Raw genomic sequence first — 21,261 nt, forward strand, 5'->3', positions numbered from 1 at the left:
CAAGGCTTGATAAAGAGTCGGAATAGATGATAATATTATTCGAATTTTCAATCAAAGGCTGGTTTTGCTTAAGGTGTTCTAATGCCATGATTATGGCATTTAACTCAGCAGACATTATAGATAAATTATTAAATAATCTCTCTCCCATTGCAATTTTCAGGTGAGGAAGGAAAACACCACTTGCAACCTTCTCATCCAATTTTGACCCATCAACAAATATTTGGAAGTGATTTTTATAGGTAATTGTATTAAGTTCTGCAAATTTTTTTCTGGACAAAAGCAATGGGGGTTAAATCTTTATTCCATTTTGAAAATTCAGTATTTATTATGGGAAATAATCAAGTCCGTGGAGGGGATTGGGAGAAAGTTGGTGCAAAAGACTTTTCTTGTACAGGGAACTTCTCATTTGAGCTTTCGTATACTTATCTGCAATACCTCTAAACATGGCTGAATCTCTTGACCAATTATGTAATGTGTGTGAGCTATTTGATTCAATTTTTGTAAGATGTTTTATCAAGAGAAAGCTACGTCTCTCCCTTATTGTTGTTAATCCACTCTCCATAAGCAGAAACTTGGTGCTTGTGGGTTTCCTAAGACCAAATATGAGACGTATTATATCATTTTGTTTTGTTTCAATTTTTTGCATCTGGGTCTTTGAACAAGCACCATATACGATGAGCACATAGTCAATATGGGTTCTTATATGTGATTTATAAAACTCGAGTAAGGTTTTCTCCTTACAACCCCAGGGTGTGGAAAGAAGTATTTTTAGTATATTTGCTTTTCTATAGCATTTTTTTATTGTGTTTGAAATGTGGAGGTGGAAATTAAGTTTTTGGTCAAGCATTAGACCTAGGTAATTAATATTATTATCTTCTGGAATAGTTGTTTTATTTAGAGTTAGTTTTGCATTAACATGGTTTCGCTTCCGGTGAAATTGGATTATTTTTGACTTGGTGGGTGCAATGGGTAAATCTGAATGTTGAGAGAATTTTTCAAGCTGGAAAAGTGACTTTTGAAGATTTGACTGTGCTATCTGAAAGGTGTTGCCAGATGACCAAATCACCAGATCATCAGCATATTGCAGATTCGTCTGGGGTAGGTTCATGTCCCAGAGATATAGGGCAAAAAGGAGGCAACTGAGGACTGCTCCCTGAGGTAGGCCTTTGGATATTGTCTTTTGGGGTGAAGAGGCTGAACCAACACAAACAATGAAACTTCGCACTTCTATGAATGATTTAATAAAGTACAATATCTTAGGAGGTACTCAAAGGTTTGCAAGTTTATTTAAAAGGATTTGGTGGTTCACATTGTCATAAGCTCCTTCAAAATCAAGGAAAGCTGCCACTAGGATATTATTTTTTGAGACAGATTCATTTATTGCATTTGTTAGCAAAATGAAAGCATCTGTTGAGGAGTGGTATTTCCTGAATCCAGTTTGAGTGTGTGGGATCATGTTATTTTTCTCAACAAACCAGAGGAGTCTGTGATAAATCATTTTCTCCATTATTTTCCCCATCGCAGGTGTAATCATTATGGGCCTATAAGACTCAGGGTTATCTTTTGGTTTATTTTTCTTTAGGATTGGTAGGAGGGACGAACATTTCCATATATTGGGAAACTCAGAAGATGCCCAAGCGTGATTATAACAATTTAGCAGTTCTTGTTTGTATGAAGGTGTGAGATTCTTTATCCATGTAGGGTGTATATTGTCATAGCTACTGCTAGTTTTGGACCTAATGTGATGTATTGCATTATTCAATTCCTGGATTGAAAATGGATTAGTTGTGTACTCGGATCCTGGGCATGGTTGGTAGCAAGGGTTCATAGGAATTGTGGACAGTTTGCTTTGATTATTTGATGTTAGCTTATTAACAAAAAGAGTTGCAAATAGGTTAGCCTTTTCATTATCATTGTCATAATGGGTATTATTATGTATAAGCTCATACAGGAGTGGGTTGGGAGAAGTCTTTTTCCCACATATACGGCTTATGACTTTATGTATAATTGGCTCATTTGTTTCTCTGGAGAGATTATTTGCAAAATTATTCCAGTATTTATATTTAGCATCTATTATAGTCCTTTTTAGATTAGATTCTGATTGTAATTTTTTTAAATATGTAGTAGGAGTTGGTTTTTTTATGAATTCTGTCCTAGCTGCCTTTTTTATCCTCCATTTATTTAGGCACTCATTTGTCCACCATGTTTTAGGAATTTGTTTAGGGAAGGTTTTCTTAGGTGTTGTCCTGGGGATAGCATGATTAGCTGTATTTATTAGTAAAGATGTCAACGCTTCAGCATGTGTGTCAACTGTTGTGTTAGAAATGCATGAACTTTGGGTGAAACTTGTAATTTCATCATTTAGCTTATTTTGGAAAATAGACCAATTTGCTTTAGTGTTGATATATTTTGATGTATGAGATAAAGTTTCAGCAGGTTCATTTAGGGAGCAAACTATAGCAAAGTGGTCTGTACATAGACTATCAATTTTATTTATGTAAATTTTGTTCAAAAAATTTAAAGACACAATTTGTAGGTCAATTGTGGAGAAATTGCCACTTTTGGGGTTGAAATAAGTATTCAGGTTTGGAGGGGTAGCAACAACTAATTCATTATTATTTGAAGTCATATGCTCAATAAATTTACCAGCTTTATTTGCTGGTTTATTCCCCCACAAAAGGCTGTGGGCATTGAAATCACCACAAATAATGATATTTTTTAACATATTAGAATTATTTATATAATTAAAGAAATCCTTGGCATCTGTAGTTTGGCCATTAGGGTTATAAAAGCTTATTATGTAGGTTTTTAAATTATTCAGCCAAACACTTATACCAATTACATCAACATCATTTTCAAAATCTGGAATATTGATCCCACAAAATTTTATATTATTATTAACTAATAAAGCTACACCACCTCCTTTTCTCTCTGAAGATCTATCCTTTCTCAGGATAGTATATCCCAGAGACTTAATTTGTTGATTTTGGGTTAAATGAGTTTCCTGGAGGCAAGCAATATTAATTGAATTATTATTCATAAATTATATTAGTTCATTTAGCTTATTTTCTGTGAGTGATCTTACATTCCATTGGAGTATTGATAAATGTTGTGTTGTTGATTTATTCTTCATATAACTGTGTATCAATGTTCAGCTTTGTTAAGAGTAAAGCAAGATCTTTTTTTGCTTGAATGAGCATATCATCTGAGATGTAGATTTTTGCCAATTCTGCAATAATTTTTGTTTTCTGTAGTTGATGTATGTTCATGGCCTGAACTGCATTACAGTTTAGAATGAATATGCATATATTTGGGGATTGCATTTTTGGTAGTGGATCCTGTTTGTTGGTTAAGGGATTGATTCCTGGTAGTGTTTCTGGTTTCTTTCTTCTTGGGAGGGAGGGCCAGGCTGGCCTCATCTCACTGGACAAGGAGGCTTGTGGGCTGGGTGATTCCTTCTGATAGGGATTTGAGCTAGGGGGCCTAGCAGATGGGGTTTTATATGGGGTGTTTGATGCATTGGGGGCATTCGACTGCGGAGTTTTGGTTGGTTTCATTACAGGCTTTATTTGGTATTGTTGGGCAGCATTTGCTTCCATTGCTGCAAAGGGGTATGGGATGGCCTTCTCTGTTGATATTTGGAGTGTTAGAGCTCTTTTCCTGTATGCAGGGCATAATGATTTATTTGTAGATTCATGTGGGCCTTTGCAATTGATGCATGTAGGCTGAGTGCTGTTGCAAGTTGTCAGCTCTTTAGGATGGAAAGATTTACAATTACTACACTCTTGGAGAATTTCATTGCATTTGTTTGTTGTGTGTCCCAGTTTGAAACACTTCTGACACTGAATAGGCTTAGGTTTGTATTCCTTGTGTGGTTTGATTTGCCCAAATAGGAATAATTTTTCTGGGATATCAATTTTATCCTTCAGTGTGTATAAGAAGGATCTACTAGTTTTTAGGCCATTAGAGTTGGGTTTTCCAAGTTGGGTAACATCCTCAACTGGGATTGTGTTTCCAGCCCTATCTGAAAGGCCTTCTTTTAACTCCTGAGTAGATATCTCTGGGGGAACATTATAAACTACTATTTTTGTTGGTGATTGTTTTGGGTTCCATTTAGATGCAATAATTGGGTTATTCAGAAGGGATTTAAGGTTAATTATTGTATCTGCTGATTTCTGATCTTCTACAGCTATTAGCAGAGATCCATCACGGTTAATGTTAAGAGAGAACATTGACTTTAGCAATTTAAAAATTACAACTCTTATTGCAGTGATCATTTTTATTTCAAAGGGGGTAGTGGGAGTAATTTTAAGGTAAATTCCTAAGTTTTTGGAGGGAGGATCTTGGGCAGGAAGAAGGGAAATGCTTTTAATTGGGGAGATTTTTTTCCTTTTTTTAGAATTTCTTGAGAGGACCTCTTGAAACCCATTATCATCATTTATGGTTACATTAGCCCCTACACTTATCATTGTCCTATTCTCCGAATTGGAGCTATCATTAGAACTTTGAGATAGGGTGCTTGACCAGCCAGGATGGGTATCTTTCACTATGACACTTTCACTGGAATTTGATTTGAGATCTGGGGGGACTTTTTTTTTGGAGGACTTCTAATCATTGCCTATTGGAAAAAGCTTTAAACACAAAAATAAAACCAAAACAAGAATGGAAAATAGATGATATCAAACCGTCTGCACTATACTATGGGGAGGACAAACACCACAGTATGGCCCTGAGGATGACTTGAGCAGAATTGGTTTAGTACAACTGCTGATTAGAAGAGATAATAATCACAAGAAAATATATTTCGATTTTCTTATAAGGTTGTTCAAAGAATTCATTTTGCAAATATGTATTTTTCTTCTTCCAATCTATATCATGAGTTTTGTTGTTGTTCTTCTTCTTCCTGGGATATTGTATGCATATATCCCGAGATGGAATATTTATCAGAACCCATCTGCTAAAAAATCGAACTTCGTCCTCAGGATTTTGTATTGTATTCTGAAATATCTAACAATTATAATCTTCCAAATTGAATAATGGAATATACGATTTGAATTTGACAATTAAAAGTTTATCAGTTGGTGCATTACCTTTCATGTATAGTGATGTCACACCAAAAAAACTACATATTTCTCCAACTTCCTGTTGTACAGTGGATATATCCTTCCCTCCTTCATAGAATGGGGGAATCACTCTATCATATAAACCTAGTTTGTTCATAATACGTAATATTGTACTCCACATGTCTCTATTGTAAGCATACATATTGTAGTTGATGTACCAGTGATAACAAGAGACTTCACTATGATCAGCAGTCAGCAATAAAAATACACATTCAAAAATTCCACCCCAAGCTGACTTCTTTAAACCAATGAATTCACAATCAAGAACACCATATATCTTTGCAGTTTCTGTATTATATTGATACAACTGATAATCAAATTCAATTTACTTGACATACTGACTCTGCATCAGGTTTTTTTATCCACGTGCCAGAGTAACTGTTTTCTGAGAGTTTGTTGAAACTTAAAAGGGAGAGAAATTGGTTTGGATTATAGTTGTTTTTTCATTGAGTACCATTGAGTTTTCTTAATAAAGCTGGGTTTTAGTTTTCAGAAATAGGAACATCCATGTTTAGAATATATCTGATTTTATTTGTAATATTTGATTTTTCAAAGAAGTTAGGTTTTAGTTCTCAGAAACAAGAACATCTACGTTTAAAATACATCTGATTTTATTAATAATATTTGATGTATTTGATCAGATGTATTTTAAACGTGGATGTTCTTATTTCTGAAAACTAAAAACCCAACTTTAACGTGGATGTTCTTATTTCTGAGAACTAAAACCCAACTTCTTTGAAAAATCAAATATTATTAATAAAATCCGATGTGTTTTAAATGTGAATGTCCTTATTTCTTAAAACTATAACCCAACTTTTTTTTATCAGATGTATTTTTAACGTGGATGTTCCTATTTGTAAATAAGAAACTTTATTAAAAAAAAAAAAAAAATCAAATATAAATAATATAATCGGATGTATTTTAGACGTGGATGTTCCTAATAATAGTCAGATAAAAACAAAAGTACATCTATTGAACCACCTTGTCTGAAACCCTACTAGATAAATAATGAATGTTTTCATAGTTTTATTAGAAGTATGAGGTGAATATAAAAACACGACATGATGTTGTTATTTTTGAAGACGTCATGAAATAATATCATTACGCCATGACGTCATGATTACTATATAAAAGGCCACAAAAAAAAAACAATGGTTTCATCCAACTAATGTTACATAAAGGAACAAACTGTAACCGATAGAAACTGAAGTATTAAACCAACCAGTTCGTGGTCGTAATAAGGAGCTGTGTAATGGCTCATTTTAAAAGAAATTGCTGTATATAGAAACTGTTTTGTAATTAACAAATATAATTAATATTACGATGTGGTGAAGAACTAAATATAGGCCATATAAATAATTTAATTTTGAAAAAAGGGAATTACGGCAGAAACCTAAATGGTAGTATAAGTAAGCTACATTAGATAAAAAGGGTCCACTGAGATTTGAACTCAGGTCGCACATATTGGGCTTAGTTTGATGCCTCTTTCTCTGAAGATTGTCTCTTACTATTCCGAATAAGAAAAAACCATAGGCTTTTTACTGTTTTTAATCTGGTACATAAATTTATATTAAAGGACAAACTAAAGCTTTGCAGCAAAAATTTAAGTGAGTAAAACCTAATATTATTAACCACCCTTTGGCTGTATTGACGTCATTTTAGCTGAACAGATTAAGTGCAGAGAGGAAACTGATAAAACAAAATTAAGTACAGTTTTGAAGTCATTTTTTTTATATATCTTTACAAATATACTTTAATTCTAAAATGAATAAGGAATAAAAACCAACAGAGATTTTTCTAAAATTTTTTAATTAAAATAAACTGAGAAAACTGAATTTGGGCAGTATATATTTAGGAAGTTTTGGATGAACAGTGACTTTATGGATAAACTATTACATTAAACGACGATCATTAGAATAAGAAACCATCGCATACATTGGACTTAGTTAGCTACTTGATTATTTAAGGTTTATCTCCTACTACTTCAAAGGAGAAAAAGCCATAGGTTTTTTCCTGTTTATAATCATATAGCATAGAATGAACCCCAGTTGCAACTGACATTATCATCCGAGTTGCAGCGGTAGCTAACAACCTAGTAAGAGACGATAACGTCCAACGTTAAGAAATATAATTATAGCAAAGAACAGAATCTAGCCCATGGTATACGAAACATTAAATATACAGCAAATTTCGACAAATGTATTGCAAAAATGGATATAAGTTGAACAGGAACTGTATTTCAATTGAGTTTCCTGAAATCAAGATACTTTTAGCTTATAGAGACCATAGGTACGCCAATATTGTATTAATTTTTTTTAACTTTCTTTATAATAAAGAAAGAATTTTACCCCATAGTAACCGAAGGATTAAAATGATAGTTAGTATTATAAAGAACAAACTCTTGCCTATACTACATTGTATATGCCACTTAACTACAGTATATGCCTGTACAGTTATATTTAAAGACAAAGTATTAAAATGATGTCATTTTCTCTCAGAGACGAGCTACTTATCTCTCATCATATATATTTTAAATATCCGAATTGAAAACCTTGTAACAGCAAAGCTGATACTGCCGCGTCTTGAAAAATTCGGGACTGAGGTTCGATCCCAGCTGTTGTAAGGCTTCTTAGAGTCAGGAAAGGGGATTCAAATGCAATTTTTGCAATTTTCATGCACTTCACGCAACCATTCTCTTTGTTTATTATCCGGGTTGCAGTGGTAGCTAGCAACCTAGTATGAGACAATCACGTCAAATGTTAAGAAATATAAAAATAAATAACTCCTAAAAAAGTCAGATCAAAACAAAAAGTACACCATTAGAGCCGCCTTGTCTGAAAACCCTGTATAGGAAACTTTCTGTCCCTTGGCTTGAACAGCAAGGGAAATATATTGGCTTGGAAATCAAGAAAAATGGCAGCTACTACAGCATTCTGCCTAAACCGCATCTTTTTTTCTTTTCCACAGATAGCTTGGCACTGGAACATCGTAGAGAGTTGTTCAATGGCTCATTTTAAAGGAAATTAATTGGGTTAAAAGGCTTTTGTAACTAAAGCAAATTAGTTTTAAAACAGAATAAATTTCTCCAAGAAACAAACAAATTAAATTTTGTCGGATTTTCGTAAAAACTGGTAGGCCTTTTAGCTTATTTTTTATACAATTAAGCCTGATTTAGCTGCATAGAAGTCCAAAATAAAAAAGACGGTAAATAGCCTACAAACTTAACAAGCAGTGTTTTACTTCCACCATAGTTGGTATTTCAGCTTCTAAGCTTGCTGATTATAAGGTACAAAACAGAACAACCACAAGAACCCTTCTTCTAAGATGTTTCATTTTCACCAAAGAATAAATCACCAAGACTGCTTCTAACACCCTTTCTACTCATACCTCGACTTTTTCTACTATCTTTACTGCGAGGGGAAGTTGATTTTTTTTAATCCTAGACTTAAAGTCTCCTTCATCGCTTTCGACGAAGCGACTCAAATCAAAATCCTCGAAAAGATAAAAACACAAAAATCGCGCAAGCAGACAATGGATTATGACAAATATATTATGATAAAAAAAATATATTTCCTTTTGATGAAAGAAACTACTTGCAGAGGAATAAAAACTGACCATACACAAACCAATCGAGAAATACATACAATCCATTATATTTAAAGTTACCCAGCAAAAGTTATGAGCCGGGTAAAATTTGCTTGGTTTACAAAAAAAAATTTACATATCATAGAGCTTCCAAACCTCTAGCTACACAAAGGGATTTTTTTTGTTTTTTTGCTAGAAGGATAACCATGGATTCATGTTTTTCCTTACGGATGACCATTTTGAACCAATTGACCTAAAATACTAGAAGAAGGCTTCTAAAAAGACACTTAAACTTTTATTGATCTTTTTAAGCAACAAACAAGGTTGTATCACAGTAAATCAGCGTTTTCAGTCATCTCTGGGGCAAAACTATAGTTTTGGCCCAAAGGGTGCCAAAAACCCATTGTGTGGAAATTCTGAGATAGCAGATCCATTTAAAATTATCGGAGAAATAGTAATGTGATGCAGTAGCGTATTTGTTCCTAAAAGTAAATGTAGTCCGTTCTAAATTAACGCTGAATATGGACATTTATTTGAAAGCTTCATCTTCAACTCTATACATTTAAGACTTGATAAAAATCATATATAGTGGTGTACAATTGCACAAAAGCTATTATAAAGGAGGCAGTAGTGGACTCAGATTTTAGGAGGGGGCGGCTCTGCGAAAAAGCCGCGTTTTTAATCTTCTGAAGATAGAAAAATTTCGTTCAATGGATGCAACACTGACAAATAGGGTCATGAGGATCTGGAAGAGCGCTGAAATATTCGGGAAAGTATCAGCATCGCAGTTTGGCTCCTGTAAAGTTTATCATTGTGTTTGAGTTCTACCAACTGCATCGCTTTCTATTCGACAAAGCCACCAGGTTTTCCATTTTGTCGCTTCTCTGGTTATAGCAGATTCGCGAACTGATTGGGAGAGGAAACTGATTACTGGTCAGTATCGCACTTAAGAGCATGAAATTTATCAGTAAACTTTTGTTTATTCGTTTCCATACAGTTTATTGGCAAACTGAAATTAAAAGCGTCCAGTGTTTCTAAATTCGAAATTACAGCAGTCCAACAGGGGACTGAAAACCGACCGCCTATAATATTTCTCGTTTTAACTGAATGGTCCATTAATCCGATTTGTTTGCTTTTTCGCTGTCCTTGGGACTATTATTTCTAAACCTATCTTGGTTGCTACTTTAGTTACCTCCTGAGATTTTTTTTAACGCGCTTTTATTCTCCCGACGCTTGGAAGACACTAAGACCCATGCTTTATACCCAAATCGTATCAGCTTTCGTCCGTTGAACATCTTACGTCCATGACAACCGAGAAAAGGAATCATTTACTCATCAATTGATAGATCCACAGTGAATGCGCAAAACTGTTAAAGACATGTGCCGACGACCTTTAGAAACGATCAGACCTTAGCCATTTTGTTCCTTTAGTATAGGAAATCGTTGCCGGAAAAATGCAAGTATTTTTTTTATTTGTAAGAAATGGTCTCGACTCATTGTCATACTAACCGGTGGAAAAAGAATATCGTTTGATTTTGACCAAAACAACCGCTTACGTGGACGTTGGTAATAGTCGGTTATTAATAAAATGGCAAGAAAACAATCAAGGTCATCAACACTGAGTTTAAATCCAAAGTGACCTTTCTGTATTGCGTATTGTACCGTTTCTTTGACTCTAAGGTCTTGGATTTGATTATTTTAAAATAATGCAAGAAATTTGAAGGGATTCAAATCCATGAACTAATTACATTTTTCCTTAAATGGTATCATTTGCACTTCCTCGAAATTACTCAAAACTGTTTGATTTCTTCTTTTTTGGGGCAGATACTCTTTTGGAACTTGCTGTTTTGATATACTTTTCTTAGTTCCAGTCACCTCTATGTTTATTTGCTGACTTCCACAAGCCGCGTCAGACGTTCCTTCTTCTTCTACTTCAGCAGGCGGGGCTATTCAGTCAAAACTATTCAGCCCTGTTCCTTCATTCCTCTAAAAGTTTCTGTCTAAACGTTTACTTCTTCGAAGCTGTTGGTCTCCGTATCATTTTTACTCAGAAATTCAACTTCTAGAATACCAACAATATGTCTTGAAAGCGCGTCTTGTGTGGATAGTGTTTGATCTTCATTCACATTTTCTTCATCACTTCGGCTTATATGTCAGGCGGGGCTATTAGAAGATCGATTAAACTGTCCGCTGGGATCTGTTCAACATCTTCATCTATTTGCGTCATTGCTTCTCGATGGACCAAAACTTTCGGTGAGGTATCTGAAAATTTTGCAGCAACTTTTTGATCAACAAGGAAAAATACCAATTTAGTTCCTTATATGCCAAATGTTCCCAATGGTAACATACTCAAGTATACACATATTTGGTCTTAAGACATCGTATACAATCGCTACGTTCCTGACGACAAAATAATGAACTCCTTAAAAGTAATTACATCCTAGAATTCTAATCTCAGTCCATAAGACTGGACTACACACTTGAAAACAAGAAAATTGAAAAATCTGAGACTAGGAAATGCAAGATAAAACTCACTTCTGTCCTTTCATTTGTCCTCTTACATTTAATTTCCGCAAATTACAGGGTAAAATCTTCCACTATTTAAAGAACAAACTTTAGTAACAAGAAATATACAAGAACGGTGATAAGATATTAACTTATTTAAAAAAAACTGAGTTTTTTAAATAGTAACAACGTAAGCATATTACATACATCAAAATTCCCCAGAAATTTAACCCCGTTTCTGTTGGAAGCATAGCCCAGTCCATAGTTATCGGTTTTTCACTCGACTGGTATCATTTGTCATGCAGCAACACTGAACTAAAATTATTACCAAGTATTTCAAATAGTTCAACACATTCTTTTGGAATCACTGGAGGAAATAAATCATAAGAAAAGAAAACCTCCAAGTCCTCAGGCAAGGAGGGAGGATTCCAGTTCAGTTCAGCTGGAATCAATAAAATAGGAGGCTTGTAATCCTTGTACGGAAGAATATTATGATAATGTTACTCTTTTATTAACACAAAATGAAATCGTTCTATCAAACTGGCATCAGATTTTGAAGGCATTCATGTATGTCAGTTTTAAACCAATCAGATAATTAGCTGGAAACAGGTTTAGGTTAATATTTACCAAATCATATTATTGACTTACAAATAAAGTCAATATACCATTTGATGCCTTTTTTATGCTGATTACAAATATAAGAATCATTTCTATTGGAAATGACTTTTAGCCCCCCCCCCCTAAATATTACAATTCAGGATGTATATTTGCACAGTTGGAGGGGGGGGGGGGGGTTAGGAGGTAAATTTCTACCAAATCATATTATTGACTTACGCCTAAAGTGAATATACCACTTGATGTCTTTTTTATGCTGATCTGTAATATAGTAATCATTTCTTTTGGAAATGAATTTGAGCCCCCCCCCCCCCCCTATATATGCCAATTCAGGGTAGCCTATATATTTCTACAACCCAACCTAACCCTAAATTGGATTATATAGGGGGGGGGGGCTGAAATTAGTTTCCAATAGAAATTATTACTATATTAATAATCATCAAAAAAAAGGCATCAAATGGTATATTCACTTTATTCCTAACTCAATAATATGATTTGGTAGAAATTTACCAGTTAGGTTAGGTTAGGGGGGGGGGGCTAAAATTCATTTCTGATAGAAATGATTATTATATTTGTAATCAGCATAAAAAAAGGCATCAAATGGTATATTCACTTTAGTCATTACTCAATAATATGATTTGGTAAATATTTACCCAGGTTTAGGTTTAATCCTTGGGTTCAAGTACTACATAAGAATACATTTTAAGAAATCAATTCTTAGGTTACTTCATAATTTGCAGAATAATCCTAGTTAACATATTTTGCAGGGGAATAACCACAGTAAAGGTAACATACTGTAGCAAGAAGTTCTCTACTCTCTATTGAAAATTTTTGATACAGATCTAAAACCACACAAGATTCATGACACTGCATTTGAGTATGTGCAACAAAAGATTTTGCTATTGGTTTATACTTATACTGTGTGGGATAACCTTTATATTCACTATTTTCCTTGTATTTCCTGTTGTCTATCATATTTTGAAATATTTATGTCTATTCTCAAAGTCTTGAAAATTGTTTATAAATGAATACCCAACTGCCTTCTAACTAATCTAATCTAACTTAACCTAATTTGTTAGTAATTGTCTATTAATATATTTTTGTGAAAAATTATTAGATGGCACTGGTGGTGCTTAATTGGTTCTAGGTGTTTACCCCCCCCTGGAAAATAAGGCTCCAAATTTGAGAATTCTATTTGATTTTTTTTTTAATTTTCTTTAGAGGAATTTTGGTACTTCTGTATTATATGCCACTCACTCAAGTTTATGCTGTGTAAAACTTGAGGACAAACCATTTTCTTTGTTAGTTTCTTTCAGCTTAGAGCTAGACAAGACAAAGACAAGTGACAGAACAGATGGGAAATATATAATTTAGGCTATATATTTGCATACAGGGGGGGGGGGTAAAGTATTTCGACAGTTCAAAGTTAGAAAACAATTCTTACTTCATAATATGCAGAATAATTGTACCAATATGCAGAACACATTTTGCATGCAGACCAGCTTTACTTTAACCCCCTCCCCCCTAATGTGTAAATATCTAGCCCAAATTTATTTTTAAAGTAACAAAGTAACTGGTTTGTTCTCAAGTTTCACACATTATAAACTTGATTGAGTGCCATATAATACATAAGTACCAGAAGTTTTCATGGAGAGAGAGCCAGATTTCCCAATATTATTAGTTGAAAACAATCAGAAATTAAATAAAAAAAAAGTTTTTGAACTGAAAGTAAGGACTTAAAACAATGCATTAAGGGAGGAGTTGTAGATAATGCATAGATAGAGGGTTCTTTTTCTTATAATATCATACCCAAATCATCAGAAAAGCTACTGCTGCTAGAATTCATATGGAAAACAGTTGACAAGAGTAACACGTGCCTGATAGTTTTCAGAAATGTGAACATCCCAGTTTAAAATACATCTGATTTTATTAATAACATATGATTTTATTTTTAAATAAAGTTGGTTTTAGTTTTCAGAAATAAGAACATCCATAAAGTTTTGTTCTAAATTTTTCACTAGAAGATAGAAAAAAGTTATACTTTGATTGCAAATATTTGCCATAAATATAAAAGAGTTCCACTTTAGTTCTGCATTTTCTCAAAGAAGTGTAAAAATGTTCAAGGTCTCTTCTGAAGATAAAAAGTTCCACTTTAATTCTGAGTTTTCTCAATAAAGTGAAGAAAAAGTTCAACTTCTCCAATTAATTTTCTCAAAGAAAAAAAAAGTTGCAGATCAATTCCAATTTTTTTCAAAAGAAAATAAAAAAGTTCCACTTCAGTTCTGAATTTTTACAAAGACAGGAAGCAAGTTTTGAGTTTCCTTTGGAGTTGACATTGTACCCTAAAAATAATGGAAACAAAGACAAAATAATGCATTAAAATATCTTTATTGATATAATTACATGACGAATATCATTCTAAAAAATGAACTATGACACCAAAATAGAATAAGTAATATCAGGAGAAAACATTATGAAAATTTTTTTTATGAAGTGTTTAAAGATATGATGATCTTTAAAAAGACAGTTGGATAGCCATGGATGTGATGCGAGTTATAATAATTCACCATTCATCACCCACTTGGTGTGATCCCAATCAATCAACTGTAGTGAATCAAGGCATGCGTCCTGAACATCAGATCATTTGCCCCTCTTCTTTCTGGGTTGGGTTGACAATGTATCCCAATCTTTGATTATTTCTTCTTTTCTCAGGATAAATTCATATCCTTCTTCTTGGGACAATTCACTTGCAGCTGAATAGGATGTTGCCTTTTTATGCAAATTCACTAGTCACAAAAATTACGTTACTATTAAAATAAACAGTGTAATTGTAAACACTGCTTATAAATATTCAAAATATGGATGAATATGTAAACATGTAGATTAGCTAATTGGGTAAAAATTGTGGTATAATCATAGTTGGGTTTACCCAATTCAATAAGTCAGCATAAATTGATTGCTATATATAGTGTTGTAGGTTTAGATCCATTTACAGTTTGAAAGCATGCATGAAAAAATCTCTTTTTGAAGATTGGGTCAAAGTTTTTACATCTGTTAGAGAGTTTGAATTCAGTCCTAGTTTAATTTTCAAATTGAGGAGATTCACTTGTTTTCTTTCCAGCATTTTACATTTCAGTAGTATGTGCTCTGGGGTTTCTTCTTTGATCTTCCAGTACCTGCAAAATGGGCTACTGGCAACTTCTCCAGTTGTCTGCTTAATTTTATAGGCCTATGAGAAAGAATGGTGGTTGAAGTTAGCATTATTTGTACACAGGCAATGATAACAGACTGATTGCATCCTGGTTGGAAAGGGGGATAGATTTGATGGCTTTAATTTGGGTAGTGTTTTCAGTTGCAATCTAGTTATGTCCCTTGTAGTTAGAGGTTTCACTGGTTCCATTTGGCGTTTTGCTCCTTGCTTTGCTATATTGTCTGCTTTTTCATTTCCTTCTATACCCAGGTGACTAGGCTTATATTGAAATTTAATAACACAGCCTAATCTTCCAAGGCTGCTAAGGTTTTCTTTAGTTTGATGTAAGTCTATGTCCAGTGTTTCAAAGTTATGGTTTGTTAGGATATTGAGAGCAGATTTGGAGTCAGAGAATACTACTATATGTTTATTGCTCTGTTTCAGTTTAATTAGGGTCTCTAAGCCCAAATTGATTGCAGCTACTTCAGCTGTTAGTATGCTGGTCCCTGCCTTATGTTTTTCCATAATGCATAGGCTGTGCTCTCTTAGAAAGCACCCACTTCCACATCCATCATCACTTAATGATCCATCAACATATAGTTGGTTATATCCATCATATTCCTTTTTTAAGAGCTGTCCAAAATGTTGGATTGCAGTTTGGGATTCAATTTGTTCCTTTTTTGGGGGGAGGAATTCTAGTTTAACCTCTGGAGTGATTGATATCCATGGTGGATCTTTTGCTATTTTAGTTTAACATGGTCTAGTTTGATGGGGTATTGTGTCCTGGCCATAATTGCTGACATCAGTGGGTGATTTTTTGGCTCTAGTTGGCTCGCTCTGGCTTCTGAAAATAAGAAATGGTGAGGGGTTGTTTCCAATTTTGTCAGGTATCTTATGGTTAAAAGTTTATATCTATTTTCAATAGGTGGAAGCCCTCCTTCTTGTAGAAAGTTTTGAATCTTAGTTGTTTTCCTACATCCTGTGGCAAGGTGGATTGCTGTATTTTGCACACATTCTAATTTGTTGAAGAGCTGTTTTGAGCAAGTTCCATAGATAAAAAGGCCATACTCAGTTACTGGTCTGATGTACTGTGTGTAGAGTTTGAGGAGGGATCTATCCATACTACCCCAGGTTGTACCACATAGTCTTTGAATAATTCTCATCTTTTTCAGGCATGATTGTATGATACACCCAATGCGAGGTTTGAAGGTAAGCCTGTTGTCCAGAATTATTCCAAGGTATTTAGTTGCACTGGTAGTTGGGATTGTAGGATTTCCTATGGTAACTGGTTGTAATTCTACTTTTTGTCTATTATGGAAATATATGATCTCTGATTTGGGGACTGATATGGGTAGTTTCATGCTGATAGAAAAGTCCTGGAGGTTATTAGAAATAATTTGGAGTTTATTTGCAACTTCAGCAAATGTTTTTACTTTTGCCCATGCTCCAATGTCATCTGCAAAAATTCCATGTGGTGAGTAAATTTTTAATGCTGTCATATACAATATGAATAATAAGCAGCTGAGTACAGCTCCCTGTGGTAGTCCCTTTTCAATAGGTCTTGAGGATGATAGTTTCCGATTTACTTTAACTTCAAAGGTTTATTATCTAGAAAGCTATCAATCAGTTTTCTGATTGGTTGGGGGAAACCTAATGCATGGAGTCTTTCTCCTAGTATATCTTTTTGTGCATTATCATATGCTCCTTCTAAATCAATCAGTACAGCACCCAGTATTAATCCCTCATTCATAGTTTTCTGTGCATCTGTCACAAGTTTCAAAATGATGTCTGTAGTTGAATGGTAAGCTCTGAATCCAGCTTGATATTTTGGGTGGATATTATTTTTCTCTGTATACCACTGGACACGGTTGTAGAGCATTCTCTCAAATAACTTACCAAGGGTTGGTAAACATACAATTGGTCTGTATGAATGTGGGTCATCTTTGGGTTTCCCTTGTTTGGCCACTGGTGTTATAATCTATCCAATCTGTATGTCCAATCTTCTTCTTCTTCTTCTATTTAACAGCAGACGGGCTTTTCAGTAATACTATTTAGCCCTTTTCCTTTTGCTTCACTCTGTTGGCTACATAGCTACTGGCTTGATTGCCTTATATTTATTAGATATTTTTAGATATCTTTCAGTAGATCTTTCGACTCTAGGAGTTCAAATATAAGATGATAGATTTGGATTTCTATGCTCTGTGTGCAGGTATAGTTGGCTAGGCTCTTGGCTGATATTGAGATTTTGTGGTGTTTGAAGCATTTTAACAGTTTACAAAGCAAGGTATGTTGTGCAGACGTCAGCATATTACATTCAAATAGGCAAGGGTCAATTGTTTCCATTATTCATATTACAATGAATAATGAGGGGACAGGGGAAATGAACCACATGAATTAGGAAACTTATACGAGAATGCAAGAAAATTTAGTCCATTGGTTCCAGAACGCATTCTATGATAAATTTTAGAAAAATACTTATTGGGAAAGGAGGAAAGGCTAGGATTATTTTTATTAAAATTAGTATCTGATAGTCTCCATCGGTAAATATCTCTAATGGGGATTGGTCTCCCACTTGGCTGGTCAATATTTATAGCATTTTTTGGTATTTCATCAGCCTGATGATTACCACTTATACCAGAGTGGCTAGGAATATACTGAAAATAAGTTATTATGCCACTTGAAGCAAGATTATCTATAATACTGAGACGATGATAAGTGTCAATACTGAGGAGCTGAGGCCAGCAAGTCAAGGCTTGATAAAGAGTCGGAATATACTATAATATTATTTGAATTAGCAATCAAAAGTTGGTTTTCCATAAGGTGTTTTAATGCCATGATTATGGAATTTACCTAAACAGATATTAGAGGTATAGTATTATAAACTGTTGCCCATTACAAATATCAGATGATGCAGAAAGACCCTACCTGCTATCTTTTCATTTATTTTTGGACTATCAAAAAATATTTGGAAGAGGTTTTTATAAGTAACTTGATTAAGTACAGCAAATTTTTTTCTGGACAAAAGCAATGGGGGTAAATCTTTATTCTACTTTGAGAAATCAGTATTTATTATGGGGATTGACCAATTCCATGGAGGGGATTTCGGGAAAGTAGGTGCAATAGACTTTGCGAGTACAAGGAATTTCTTCTGAATATTGGTATACTCATTTGTAATGTCTTCATACATGGCTTTAGTTTTCGAGACCGTAGACATGGTGGCTCATCGATTTGATTAAATTTTTGTAATATGTTTCATTGAAGGAAACTAACCTCCCTCACTTATCGTTATTAATCCAACCTCAATGAGCAGGAACGCGGTGCTTGTGGGTTTCTTAAAACCAAACAAGAGACGCATTATATCGTTTTGTATTGTTTCAATTTTTCGTATCTGGGTCTTTGCATATGCACCATAGACGATGAGCCCATAGTCAATATGGGTATTATGTGTGACTCATAAAACTGGAGTAAGGTTTTCTCCTTACAACCCCAGGGTGTGGAAAGAAGTCTTTTTAGTATAATTGTTTTTCTATAGTATTTTTTTTATTGTGTTTGGAATGTGGAGGTGGAAGTTAAGTTTTTGGTCAAGAATGAGACCTAGTTAATTAGTATGATTATCTTCTGGAATAGTTGTTCCATTTAGAGTTAGTCTTGCATTAACTTGATTTCGCTTTCGGTGAAATTGGACTATTTTTGACTTGGTAGGTGCAATGGGTAGATCTGAATGTTGAGAGAATTTTTAAAATTGGAAAAGTGACTTTTGCAGTTTTGACTGTGCAACCTCAAAGGTGTTGCCAGATGACCATAGTACCAGATCATCAGCATATTGTAGATTCATGTGGGGGAGGTTCCTGCCCCAGAGGTATAGAACAAATAGGAGGCAGCTCAGGGGTGCTCCCTGAGGAAGGCCTTTGATTATTGTCTTTTGGGGTGAAGAGGCTGAACCTACACAAACAATGAAACTTCGAAATTCTATGAAAGATTTTATAAAATTTACTAGCTTGGGGGGTAGTCCAAGGTTTGCAAGTTTAATTAAAAGGATCTGGTGCTTCACATTGCCATATATTTCTTCAAAATCTCGGAAAGCTGCAACTAGTACATTATTTTTTGAGAATGATTCATTTATTGCATTTGTTAACAATATGAAATCATATGTTGAGGAATGGTATTTCGTGAAGCCAGTTTGAGTTTGAGCGATCATCTTATTTTTGTCAAGAAACCAGAGGAGTCGGTAATATATCATTTTCTCCATTATTCTCCCCATCACAGGAGTAATCATTATGGGCCTATAAGACTCAGGGTTATTTTTGGGTTTATTTATCTGTAGGATTGGTAGGAGGGACGAACATTTACAGATAGTAGGGAATACAGATTAAGCCCAAGCATGATTACAACAACTTAGAAGTTTCTGTTTGTATGAAGAGGCAAGATTCTTTATCCATGTAGGGTGTATATTGTCATAGCTGCCGCTAGTCATGGTCCTAATATGATGTATTACATTATTCATTTCCTGGATTGAAAATGGGTTGGTTATATACTTGGATCCTGGGCGAGGTCGGTAACTTGGGTTCAGAGGAATTGTGGACAGTTTGCTTTGATTATTTGATGTTAACTTATTAACAAAAAGAGTGGCAAATAGCTTAACGTTTTCATTATCATTGTCATAATTGGTATTATTATGCAAAGCTCATACAGGAGTGGATTGGGGAAATCTATTTCCCAAAGATGTGGCTTATGACTTTATGTATAATTGGCTCATGTGTTTCTCTGTAGAGATTATTTACGAAATTATTCCAGTAGTTATATTTAGCATTTACTATGGTCCTTTTTAGATGAGATTCTGCTTGTAATTTTTTTAAATATGTAGTAGGTGATGGTTTATTTATGAGTGTTCTCCCATCTGACTTTTTTGTTCTTCGTTTATGTTGGCACTTATTCGTCAATCAGGATTTGGGACTTTTTTTAGGGAAGGTTTTCCCGGGCGTGGTCCAGGGGATAGAATGACTAGCTGTATTTATTAGTAAAGATGCCAAAAGTTCAGCTAGTGTGTCAGCTGTTGCGTTTGAAATGCACTTGTAATTTCATCATTTAGCTTATTTTGGAACATGTGCCAATTTGCTTTAGTGTTGATATATTTGGAGGTATGTGATAGGGTTTCAGCAGGTTCGTTTAGGGAGCAAACTATGGCAAAGTGGTCAGTACATAGACTATCAATTTTATTTATATAAATGTTATTCAAAATATTTAAAGACACAATTTTTTGGTCAATGTACAACAACTGCGGCTTTTGGTGCTTAAATATGTATTCCGGTTTGGAGGGGTAGCAACAGCTAATTCATTATTATTTGAAGTCATACGCTCAATGAACTTACCAGCTTTATTTGCTGGTTTAGTCCCCCACAAAAGGCTGTGGGCATTAATGTCTCCACAAATAATGATATTTTTTAACATATTAGAGTTATTTATATAGCTGAAGAATTCCATGCATCTGTAGTTTGGCCGTTAGGGTTATAAAAGCTTATTATGTATTATTCAGCCAAACAGTAATACCAATTGTATCAACATCATTTAAAAATTCTGGAAAGTTGATACAATAGAAATTTATATTATTATTAATTATTAAAGCTACTCCGCCTCCGTTTCCCGCTTATGATCTATCTTTTTTTAGGATAGTGTATCCTAGAGACCTAATTTGTTGATTTTGGGACAAATGAGTTTTCTGGAGGCAAGCAATATTGATGGAATTATTATTCATAAAAGATATTAGTTCATTTAACTTATGTTCAGTAAGTGATCTTACGTTCCACTGATGTATTCATATGTGTTGTTCTGTTTATTTGCTTTTCGTATGACTGTTTATCAAGGATCAGCTTTGGTAATAGTAAGGCAAGATCTTTTTTTGCTTGAATGATCACAGGATTAGGGATATAGATTTCTGCTAATTTAGCACTTACTTTTGTTTTCAGTTGTTGTTGTATATTCATGGCCTGAACTGCATTGCAGTTTAGAATGAATAAGCACATATTTGGGGTTTGCATGTTTGGTTGTGCATCCAGTTTGTCAGTTAAGGGCTTAATTCCTGGTAATGTTTCTGGTTTGTTTCTTGTTGGGAGGGGGTGCCAGGCCGACCTTATCTCACTAGGAAAGGAGGTGTGTTGGACCTGTGACTATGTCTGGTATGTATCCGAGTTGGGGAGATTAATTGATGATGTTCCGCAAGGGGTTCTCGGTACATTGGGGATGGTT

The 21,261-nt window shown here is 34.3% G+C and overlaps 1 protein-coding gene across 6 annotated transcripts in view; it reads left to right on the forward strand.

Annotated features, from left to right (window-relative positions):
• LOC148942233 (essential MCU regulator, mitochondrial-like) overlaps window positions 1-21,261 on the forward strand; it is a 51,461-nt gene that overhangs the window by 9,641 nt on the left and 20,559 nt on the right. Inside the window, exon 2 of one of the 6 annotated variants that reach the window (XM_089102992.1) lies at window positions 161-239. The exons of 2 other annotated variants lie outside the window; for them this stretch is intronic. The gene's annotated coding sequence lies outside the window, so the exon portion shown is untranslated. Of the gene's footprint in view, window positions 1-160; window positions 240-11,554; window positions 11,781-21,261 lie in introns of those variants that run through there. 3 more of the 6 variants (XM_089102990.1, XM_089102993.1, XM_089102994.1) reach the window with 3 other exon arrangements.

Source organism: Artemia sp. Qi Xiang Cuo, chromosome 17 (assembly GCF_049724085.1).
Source record: "Artemia sp. Qi Xiang Cuo chromosome 17, ASM4972408v1, whole genome shotgun sequence".
Taxonomy (NCBI): Eukaryota; Metazoa; Arthropoda; class Branchiopoda; order Anostraca; family Artemiidae; genus Artemia; species Artemia sp. Qi Xiang Cuo.